Raw genomic sequence first — 11,395 nt, forward strand, 5'->3', positions numbered from 1 at the left:
ATTAGAAAAATTCCCTGCGACACGATAACCTCGCATTGTCCCTCACTAATCGATACTGGTGTCCCCTTGTAAAAGCAGTCGATTGACGGTGTACTAAAAGTTCATGATCCATCCCATTGAAAATTTTGAACACTTCGATCATATCTCCCCGACACCTGCGTTCATCCAATGTAAACATATTCAAAAAATGAAGTCTCTCTTCATAACTCAATCCCCGTGTGCCAATAAGGACACGCGTAGCTCTTCTCTAGAGCTCTTCCCTTGCAGCATATAATGATACAGAACATAATATCTCACTAATATATCACAATAACGACTGCAGGGGGCAAGAGCTGCGCCAAACTGCGCCGAAACGGTTCTCTTGCTACATGGTGCACCAAGGCGCCGAATCCCTGCGTATTTGCGCCAATTCTTGTTTCTGGTTCGTGGAGGTACCGCTAATGCACTGTAGTGCGTCAAATACCGGGAATTTAGGAAAAAGAAGAATGAAAATTTTGTACACGGGACGCGTTCTTTCCGAGACACGGAAAAAAATACGGAGGGAGAGACTTTAATTTTTTTTCCACTTCCCACCATCTACCACAATCGCGTTATATCGTGACCTTGGAAAGTAGTTCTACTACCTTGAAGTATAAAGTGCTATACTGTTATTGGTTAACCGCCGGACTATCAAAGTCCCTGAATGAATATGCCGAATTTTCCGATTTCGGAGACCGTTTTTTCTCCTGCGGGTTATATACTGAAAATTACGGTAATTTCGCGGCTGCCAACCTGCGTTCAAAGACCGCATACATCGAAATGAGGATTGGTTTACTCGTTTAAATTACCGACATTTTTCGAAGATCATTGGAAAAAAATGGGATCTGTTAAAACTCCAGCTAAAATATTCATAGTTTTGTCATCTAGTCACTATGCGGTCGTGTGATTATCGTCGGCAGTTGCCGATCGTGGCAATTTCATATTGCGAAAATCCGGATTTGGTGAACACAGGGGAGGCTCGAGGAAAACAATTTCTACCCATGCGGAATCTGTTTTTGGCGCTACTGACGGCGTTGTTTTTTTTTTTTGTAAACAAAGCTTTTTTCACCCTTTCCATTCCATTTGGCACCCCTCCTAGGGCGGCGCCCAATATGGCGGCACGGTCCGCCACTGCATTGGTGGGAGAGGGGCATGCTTTTAACAATAGTCAAAGGAAGGAGTTTGTACTAGGAGCATGTGCTCATTTTACATAACTTCTGTGAGATACCTTTTTTTTATATTAATGTCCTACCTTCGCAAAACATGTTGGAGAGAATGAAACGTTTGCACTTCCCCTCGTGCATTGCTGGGATGGTACATTACTCCCTCACATATTGCTGGGATGTTGTTTAACATTGTATCACCAACAAAACTATTAATTATGTGTGATGAATGGGTTGCACTACAATGCAAATAATTACAAGAAGTGAAATCAGTTCAGAGAATAGATAGATGTTGGGCAGACATATTCAAACTTTATAACCTTGAAAGCAGCCCAAAGTTCAAAATTTTGCCAGTTTTGGTGAAGGCTTTTTTTATCTTTAGCACATGGTAACACAGACAGTGAAAGAGAGTTCATTGTTAACAAATAAATAAAAGTCTGTTCGAACATTGAAAAATATGTCCATCCAATGCTTTAATGAAATAAGACATATAAAATGTTATGTTCAAAGGGCATGAAATATTTGAAAAAAATTGTCATTGAGATGCTGAACTTCTGAAAGCAACTCGTGATTCGTAATATATTAACATGCTATTAGGTTGAAAAATTGTTTAAGTAAATAAGGTATTTATATTTTTCTCGTTTTTTGCATTTTGCTTTTAAATTTAATAATTCCTTTAAATTTTGTGAGAAGCTAATTTTTTTTCACGGAAACCCTTATTATATTCTGCACACACTTTTTTTGCACACACTATTTTTATATATCAGGATGAATAAGATTTTGGTGTTCAAGCAGCAGAAATTTTTGTTGCCTAGGTTTTTAGTATGCATGTTGCTTAATTTGAAAAGAGTCTCATAATTTTTATTCGTCATTTCAGTAATGCATGTTTTAGTAGTGACAGATAAGATAATTCAGAAAAAATTTAAATAGATTTTAATTTGTGAAGGAAATTTATTTAGAATTATTTGTTTCAACCATTTTTGGCAAAACTTTTGGCATTTCACAGAAAAATTACTCCTAATATTGCAGATGTAGTTCGTTTTTAGTTCTGCTCCATTTTCAAAATTTCTGCTCCAAAAATGAACTTTGCTGCTCCGAAATAGATGAGGGGCGCTTGCACCCCTGCGACTGTCAAATTTCACATAACTGTAATTGTGCAAACCTAGAAAAAGTCAATTCCATAAAATACCTTGGACTAAATATCGACTCAAATCTAAAATGGAAGACCCATACAGCAAATGTTTAAAAAAAAATTGAGGTTTTCTCTAAGCAAATTTTATCACCTAAAATATAAAGTAAATCTCAGATTTCTATTGACACTCTATTACGCATGGATCCAATCATACATAAGTTACGGCCTTGCAGCACATATGGAGGAGATTATTTAAATAACATTAGAGAGTGAAATAACCCGGACCCAAAAAAAAATTTATAAACATTCTTTCAAATCAGACTGAAAACGTTAACTGGGCTCATTATAACAATTTAAACATTTCACCAATCCGACACTTATATTTCTATAAAGTATGTCTGACTGTTTATAGAAATTTTAACTTGTGTGAAAAACGTAAAGTGGTTAATCCAAGGACACCAAACCAGACATTAGTGAATCCCAAAACTCACAAAAACATTTTATGCAAAAGTTTCATTTCATTTACCTAGCCCCCTAAACAAAAAATGTAATAGTTTACCAGTAAATCTACAAAACATTCAAAATGAGTATACTTGTAAGAAATCTTTAAAAACGTCACTAAAAAAAAAGCACTCTCAATATCTGATATAAAAAATTGCTACTGAACGAGGGAATTAATTCACTACCTTCTATGCATACGTAAGCACGTGTACATATGTACCAGGAAAACTGTGTATGATTTTTTTCCCTCTCTTTTTTTTTGCATATATATATACACTGCTGGCCACCGTAAATGCAACACCCTGAAGGAAGCATGCAAATAATATGAAATTTACAACATGCATTAGCGGAGGTGAGATATGAAAGACAACCATTCGCGGGCTATCAAGGCCCAGAATGAATTTTCCGATTTCGAAGAGCGTTTTTTCTCCTTCGGGTTGTATACTGAAAATAACGGTAATTTCTCCGCACCAACCTGCGTTCAAAGACAGCGTATCTACGGCGTAAATTCGCTTTATTTCCCGCAAGATTGCACCCGCGCCTTTGCGAAGAATTAAAAAGGGACATTGGTTTACTCGTTTAAATTACCGAAATTTTTCGGAGATCGTTGGGAAAAAAAACGGGATCTGTAAAAACTCCAGCTAAAATATCCATAGTTTTGTCGTCTAGCCACTATGTGGTTATCGTCGGCGGTTGCCGATCGTGACAATTTCACATCGCGAAAATCTGAATTTGGTGAACAGGGCCCGGCTCGAGGAAAAATTCTCTACCCATGTAGAACCTATTTTTGCTGTTACTGACAATGTTTTTTTTGGTCAACAAAGCTGTTTTCACCCTTTCAACTCCATTTAGCACGTCTCCTAGAGAAGCGCCCAATATGGCCGCAAGTTCCGCCCCTGCATTGGTGGGGGAGAGGCATGCTCTTAACAATAGTCAAAGGAAGGAGTTTATACTAGGAGCATGCTCATTTCATATATGCATAACTTCTGTGAGATACCAATTATATATAAATGTCCTACCTTTCCAAAACATGTTGTTGGAGAGAATGAAATATTTGCACCCTCTCTTGTTTTTTGCACTCCCTCTCGTGCATTGCTGCGATGGTACATTACTCCTTCACGTATTGCTAGGATGTTGCTTAACATTGTATCACCAACAGAACTATCAATTATGAATGATGAATGGGTTGCACTACAATGCAAAGAATTAGACGAAGTGAAATCAGTTCAGAGAACAGAGAGATATTGGGCAGACATATTGAAACTTTGTAACCTTGAAAGCAGCACAAAGTTCACAATTTTGCCAGTTTTGGTGAAGGCTTTTTTATCTTTAGCACATGGTAATGCAGACAGTGAAAGAGAGTTCAATGTTTACAAAAGTCTGTTTGAACAGCCAAAAATCTGTCCATCCAATGCTTTAAAAGAATAAGACACACAAAATCTTATGTTCAAGGGCATGAAACATTCGAAAAAAATTGTCATTAATATGTTGAACTTCTGAAAGCGACTCTTGATTCGTATAGAAAATATTGTAAGAGGCTTCAGGCTGAGAAAAACAGCAGAAATTTTTTCTTTAATTTATTAACATGCTATTATGTTGAGAAATTGTTTAAGTAAATAAGGTATTTATATTTTTCTCATTTTTTGCATTTCACTTTTAAATTTAATCATTTCTTTAAATTCTGTGAGAAGCTAACTTTTTTCACAGAAACCCTTATTATATTCCGCATGCACTTTTTTTTTGCCATATCAGGATGAATAAGATTTGGTGTTCAAGCAGCAGAAATTCTTGCTGTAGGTTTTCAGTATGCATGGTGCTTAATTTGAAGAGTCTAATAATTTTTATTCGTCATTTCAGTAATTCATGTTTTAGTAGTGACAGATAAGATACTTCAGAAAAAATTTAAATAGGCTTTAATTTGTGAAGGAAATTTATTTAGAATTTATTCGTTCCAACCATTTTTGGCGAAACTTTTGGCATTTCATGGAAAAATTACTCCTTATATTGCAGATACAGTTAGTTTTTAGTTCTGCTCCATTTTCAAAATTTCTGCTCAAAAAATGAAAGTTTCTGCTCCAAAATGGATGAGGGACGCTTGCACCCCTGCTGGTGTCCCCTTCTAAACGCAGTCGATTGGCAGTGTACCAAAAGTTCATGGTCCATCCTATATCCATCCCATTGAAAATTTTGAACACTTCGATCATATCTCCTCGACACCTGCGTTCATCCAATGTAAACATATTCAAAAAATGAAGTCTCTCTTCATAACTCAAGCCCCGTGTGCCAATAAGGACACGCGTAGCTCTTCTCTGCACCCCTTCAACCAAGTCTATGTCCCTCTGTAGATATGGTCTCGAAAACCTTACAGCATACTCCAGTCCAGGACGAACTAAGCCACGAAATAGCCGGAGGGGTTCTGAAATGTAAAGGGTCTGATGATCCGACCGCGGTGGGGGGGGGGGGAGGAGGAGTGACGTACCAATCAGCAGATAGCGAAAATCGGATCAAGGTGAAAACAAACAGGTTTGTTGAAGTTCGTCACCTCGTTGAGTTGCCCCTTTCTCGTCTTTGTCTCGCTCCTCGAGTATATGAGGTGTAGAACAATACAACTGTTTTCGTCGCTAGTCTCTACTATACACTCACGAGCCTCGTAGTCCCTTCACTATGTGTTCGGCTTTAGCCTTATCAAAATCTTCCGGTCGGAAACCCGATTCTTCTGATTTTTCGTATCTTTATAGCAAAATCCCCAAATTATGACTCGCAGAAATGAAACCTCCACAGAAAATCCCTGTCCTTCCAATCTTAGTGATCATGTTTTCTCGAGAAAAGTACGGGAATAATTTCACATTCCCCGGGAAACATTTCGAATCTGGGAATTGGCATTTAAATGCATTTGTATAAGAATTGTTTATTCAATGTCAGGTGTATGTGCTAGTTCAAATTACTATTAACTGGTCAGTAATAAATTACGTGGATAACCCCTTACGTGCCTCGACCGCGTGATAAAATCGAAATCGTCAGGATAAACGCGATGTTAGTAAGCGGTAGGCACTGTATTTTATTATACGTATTACTATACGGATTATTATATACATATTTGTGTGTGTTACTGTACTTCTCATTGAAGCACCATAGGCTAGATAGACTTGGAAGTCGGGGGGGGGGGGCACGATGATGTCAGTTCATAGCTAAGGGGGGGGGGGTGCGTATCTCCGCCCATGTGAAGCACTAAGTAACAGATATCGAAAATTGAGGATTTCCTTTTTTTTAAAGGGTTATGGCCGCATCACTGATCGACCCCATTTGTATGAATTCGAAGAGGAACCGCAGAACCATTACTTAACCGCACCTGAACCTCGTACGCATTCCTGTACGGAATTTCTAATGAACTGATACATGCCGGAATGTGCGTGTTGTGAACCTAACGTGAAGATTGTTTCTGTGTAATGCTTGTTACGTGACGTGTAATACTGCTATCTGCCATCAGTTCTAACACGACGGACTCGCATCGCGAGGACCCGGGTTCGAACCCCACCGTCGCCATTGTGGTGGTCGGTTTTCTGTGGTTTCTACCTTCAAGGCGCGAATGCGAGCCGATCTCCCCGTTAAAACGTCTCGCCACAGAGAGCAACAGTCCTACAAATTCATTCTATAAATCTCTAATGATAATGAACCATAATATCTTACCATCTCGGGAAATAAAATATCTGGGAATAACATTTGACAACAGACTAAATTTCAGAAATCATACAGTGAACAGAATTAAATCTGCAACCATTACATTGAATCAAATCATGAAATTTTGCTATCCGAGATCCAAGCTCAGCTTAAAAAACAAACTTTTGATATACACGCAAGTTATTAGACCAGCAATTCTCTACGCAGCGCCTGCATGGGCATATGCCTCCAAGGGTAACATGTACCAAATACAAATATTTCAGAATAAGATTCTTAGAAAAATCTCTGGTGCCCCAAAATTTTTCAAGTCATCAGATCTACATAAGGAATTGGGTATCGAGTCAGTATTCAAGTTCATCGAGAGGAATTCAAGAAATTTTTACGAGAAACTTGAAAACTCAAATTTACATCATCTCAGCGAAATAGCAAGATACCATGGATATGAGAGACTGACTCATCTCAGACCAAAGAATATATTGTTGAATCAATATACTCTGCTCAAAACAATTAGGGGAGCACATGGTTTTAACAAAATTACGCAAAGATGTATACCGATAAGTAACATAAAATGAATCATCCATAATTTAAAGCCTAGCAGGAAACGGAAGAAGAAAACTTCATATGCAAATCAAAGTTCATGACGTCAAAAACCAGAAAAAGGAGATAAGGGCAGAAATCGGGATGTTGCAGAAACGTCTGTTTTACTGCCGTAACTGTGAAATTCGTTTGCGCAGTATTGTTTTTTGAGACAAGGTGACTTGAGGATGTCTCAACAACGTGATTTACCGGAATTCATGGCATGGCGTGTTATATGCAGACTGGAATCCGGGCAAACACAACGTAGTGTCGCGGACGCTGTTGGAGTCGCCGGAAGTGTTGTTGCAAGGCTGTGGAATCGATTCCAAGAAACAGGAAATGTTAGACGTCGACCAGGGCAAGGTTGACCACGCGCCACTACAGCAACTGATGACCGGTATGTACGGTTAACAGCCCGTCGAAACAGAACAAAGAATGCTACGCAGCTGCAAAGACGGTTGCTCTTGGCAACAGGACGAAGGGTGTCCAGCCAAACAGTACGTAATCGGCTTCATGAGGGAGGGCTCTATGCACGTAGGCCAATCGTCTGCATTCCGTTGACCCCACGCCACCGTGCGGCCCGAAGAAGATGGGCTGCTGAACATCGAGATTGGGAGCAACATGATTGGAGCCAAGTGCTGTTTACAGACGAGTCCCGATTCAGTCTGGAGTGTGACACCCGACGTGTTCTGGTATGGAGGGACAGGGGCACTCGAAATAACCCCGCATTCGTTCGTGAAAGGTCACAATACAGACGAGCTGGTTGGATGGTATGGGGTGGAATCATCATAGGCGGACGTACGGACCTCCATGTCATTCGGAATGGCACTTTGACGGCCCGAAGTTATGCAGACGAGATACTGCGACCTCATGTCATCCCTTACGCTGGAGCCATTGGAGATCCTTTGTTTTCCAGGATGATAATGCCCGACCGCATAGAGCTCGTCTGGTGGAGAACATGCTTGACGACGCATCGCTGCGTGACCAAGGCCGCCTGTTACTGTCCGAGACTTTGCACTTCTTGAGGAGTGGAACAGTATTCCCCAAAGTCTGATCGATAACCTCATCGCATCCATGGCAAACAGGTGTGTAGCAGTCTTAGCTGTTCGAGGAGACCACACGCCCTATTAAAACTCATGCATCATGTCTAAACAGTACTTTTTTTTATCGTTTACATGTAACCAAATTGTTGCCCTAAATCATCTTTTCATGTTTTTTCCATATTTTCAAAGTCTTTTTTACGTCTTTTTTCTGTATTGCGCATTGATACGCGTGTACTATCCATTGTATGCCAATACGTGGCTGTCTCGCACGGTTTTCTTCACTTTTTTGCTTGCTCCCCTACTTGTTTTGAGCAGTGTAGAAAAGAATTCTGAAATCCACTAAAATAGGGAAGTAAGTATTTCTTGTATATATTATAAATAGTACTTAAAATATTAGCCACCTTATAATTGGCCAGTAGAATCTCTTATTTGATATAAAATTTGCATTTTGTTAGAATTTTTGTAATTAGAATTGAATTATTGCAATTGATGAAGATTGATTTTAGGTAAAACAAGAAATGTACATATTACTGGTGTACAATATTTTTAGTTAATAGTATGAGATTAATTACTATGGAATGTTGTGTCTTTTATTTTTCGTGTATAGAGAACATATATTCTTTTCTTTAGTGGTAAGAAAGTTAATTACTATATTATCTAAGTTTATTTTATTTTCACGTATAGAAAACATGTATTTTTTGATTTGATTATTTATCATAGATTTTGATAATAAGAAAATAAGGACAGATTTTTTGATTGAAAACATATTGTCTTGAGGGGAAAAAAAAAAAGAACCACGATATATTGTTTAGGAATGATGCTACAATAATGATTGACCGATCCGGCGTAATGGCTGAAGGGCTCGCTGGAAGAAGATTTTGAAAATCTGAGGGCTGTAATTATCTGGGAAAAGAAAAAAAAAAGAAGGGGGGGGGGTGGATGGGTGAAATTGAATAAGAATATAACATAAGGTCTAATTAAAATTTTTCACGTTAGTAGTAAAAACCAATGATGAAGGAGATGTAGATCTAAAATTTAAATATTATTTGATCTGGCGCTCTGTATCACTTGTTCACGGTCAATTACAGCCATATGTCAGAGTTCTTATGCTTTTCGTCTGATGATGGTTGTAATCAAAGCTCTTGATTCATGAATATGCCTCCCCAATAGGCTTACAGTGCTCCAGCCTCGTGAATCCCCAACCATGAGTTCAACCGGGCACGGCAAGGAGACCATGGCCCCACTTTCCGCAGTAGGGCTTCCAGGTCAGACTCTTCACGTTCCCCTAAAATATGAATTTGTAGCGTTGGAAAAAAAAAAAAGAATCGCCATATGATGAGAATCATCTCGGGTCAGACCTACTCCTTTTGTTGGGACCATGCAGAAACCTCAGTTGAATAAGAGCCTCCACGATAAGATCTGGCACAATGTATGACAATTAAATATGTAAATTAAGAGGCCTATGCCATTTTCCATTTTGCCCAGGGGCGTAGCCAGAAATTTCGTTTGGAGGGACCAAAGTGATAGAGCAATAGATTTGGCCATCTTTTCCCGGTCATTTTCTCACATTTCGGAGGGACCAGACCCCCGCTATGTCCTTGGGCTATGCTGTTGTTGGGACACTTTCTTTTGGGATTAAATATTCAAAAATTTGAGTTCTGTGTATAGAGCAGCCTTATACCCATCAAGGGTCCTGCGAGAAACTTTACGTTGGAAAAACCTGATATAGCAAACAGATATGGACAATCAGAACATTCCCGAGCCGAAACGGCACCATACTAAAGAGACTTCTAGTATGGTGCTGACTGAAACAAGTATTTATCGGAAGATGAACAAGGAATCCAACACAATCAACTTATGCTGGAAGGGATCGACTAAACAAAGGAAAGTTAATTGGGGGCGCGGTAGCCCAGGTCGATAAGATACTCGACTAAAGTACCAAAGGATGTGTAAAGGTGTCGATACCCGGTTCGTCCTTGTCAGAAACTTTCCTGACGCAGGGGTACAACAGAAACAGTGACATGACCACAGAACAATAGATAGCCAAAACTGCACAAGACCTTTCAAGCGGCTTTGGAGATTGCTACCACAGGGATTACCCATACCGAGGAGGGGGGTTATCGTATCAACCTCTCAGTGAGTATATAAAAAAAAAGCTGCCATTAGTAACTGGCAATAAATTGTACGTCCTGGTCTAATTAGCCCAAAGGCGTAGCGTCTGATTCACCCCCCCCCCCGAAATGTGAGAAAATGACCGGAAAAAGATGGGCAAATCTATTGTTCTATCACTTTGGTTTCCCTCCCCGAACTAAATTTCTGGCTACACCCCTGAGTGCCCTAGTGCAGAAAATGACTACGGTGCGGAAAAAATAATCAAATATAAATGTAAGTCAATTGGTAAAATGTTGATAAAGAGTGAAAAGATCCTTAACAAAAAAAATAACCTAATTTTTTGTTTTTAGAAACCACCTTTTCTAGACAGGTGACACTTTTTAGAAGTGCAAGAAAGGATGCGTGTTTTTTGAGATGAATCAAGTACTGAAATAGCAACGAGTTGAATAAAGCATTTCAACACTGAAAGGTATTGCATTTACCTGCACCTATTTATCACCTTCAAAATTATTTCGATGTGTAAACATTCGCGCGCGAGTGACAACGCCATCATAAATACCGCCCCTGTAATCATGCCTCCTTAGGCACTGGTTGTAGTCTGTTGCTCTGTGGTGAGCCTTTTTAACGGGGAGATCGCCTCTCATTCGAGCCTCGAAGTCAAGAAGGGATTGTTGGGTCATGACCCAAAATTGTCGCAAGGGGTTTGCGAGATGGGTTGTACCAAAGCCTCCTAGAAGTAGTAAGTATCTAGGTGGCTTTGGCTGTACGAATCCACTTAGAGCCAGGGATTCTTGAGCAATGGGGTCACAATCCAAACTTGATCCGTAAGGGCTTTTGATTCGGGGGGGGGGGCTTACGTGACGTGTCGTACGAATCCACTTAGTCTATTATAAATTCACTTATTGGGTGACCGATTTCATTAATATCAAAGACATTCTCATGGGTCACAAAAAGCTGATCTTTTGGTTGATTTTGGGTCATGGCTGAAAAAAATGTTAAAAACCCCTGTACTACATGAATCAAATAATGTTATTTTTTAGCTCATCTTTTCACCACTCAAACTGTGGCAAACACTCAGAACTATGCTGGTAGGCAAGTATCTCAAAACTTTCAACTCGCCTCAATATCATAAAATTCAAATGAATAAAACACATTTTCACAACAAAATAATG

The sequence above is a fragment of the Pholcus phalangioides genome, unplaced genomic scaffold (assembly GCF_987345545.1).
Source record: "Pholcus phalangioides strain wild (caught in Gottingen) unplaced genomic scaffold, Ppha-v1.0 ptg000022l_1, whole genome shotgun sequence".
NCBI classification, from domain to species: Eukaryota; Metazoa; Arthropoda; class Arachnida; order Araneae; family Pholcidae; genus Pholcus; species Pholcus phalangioides.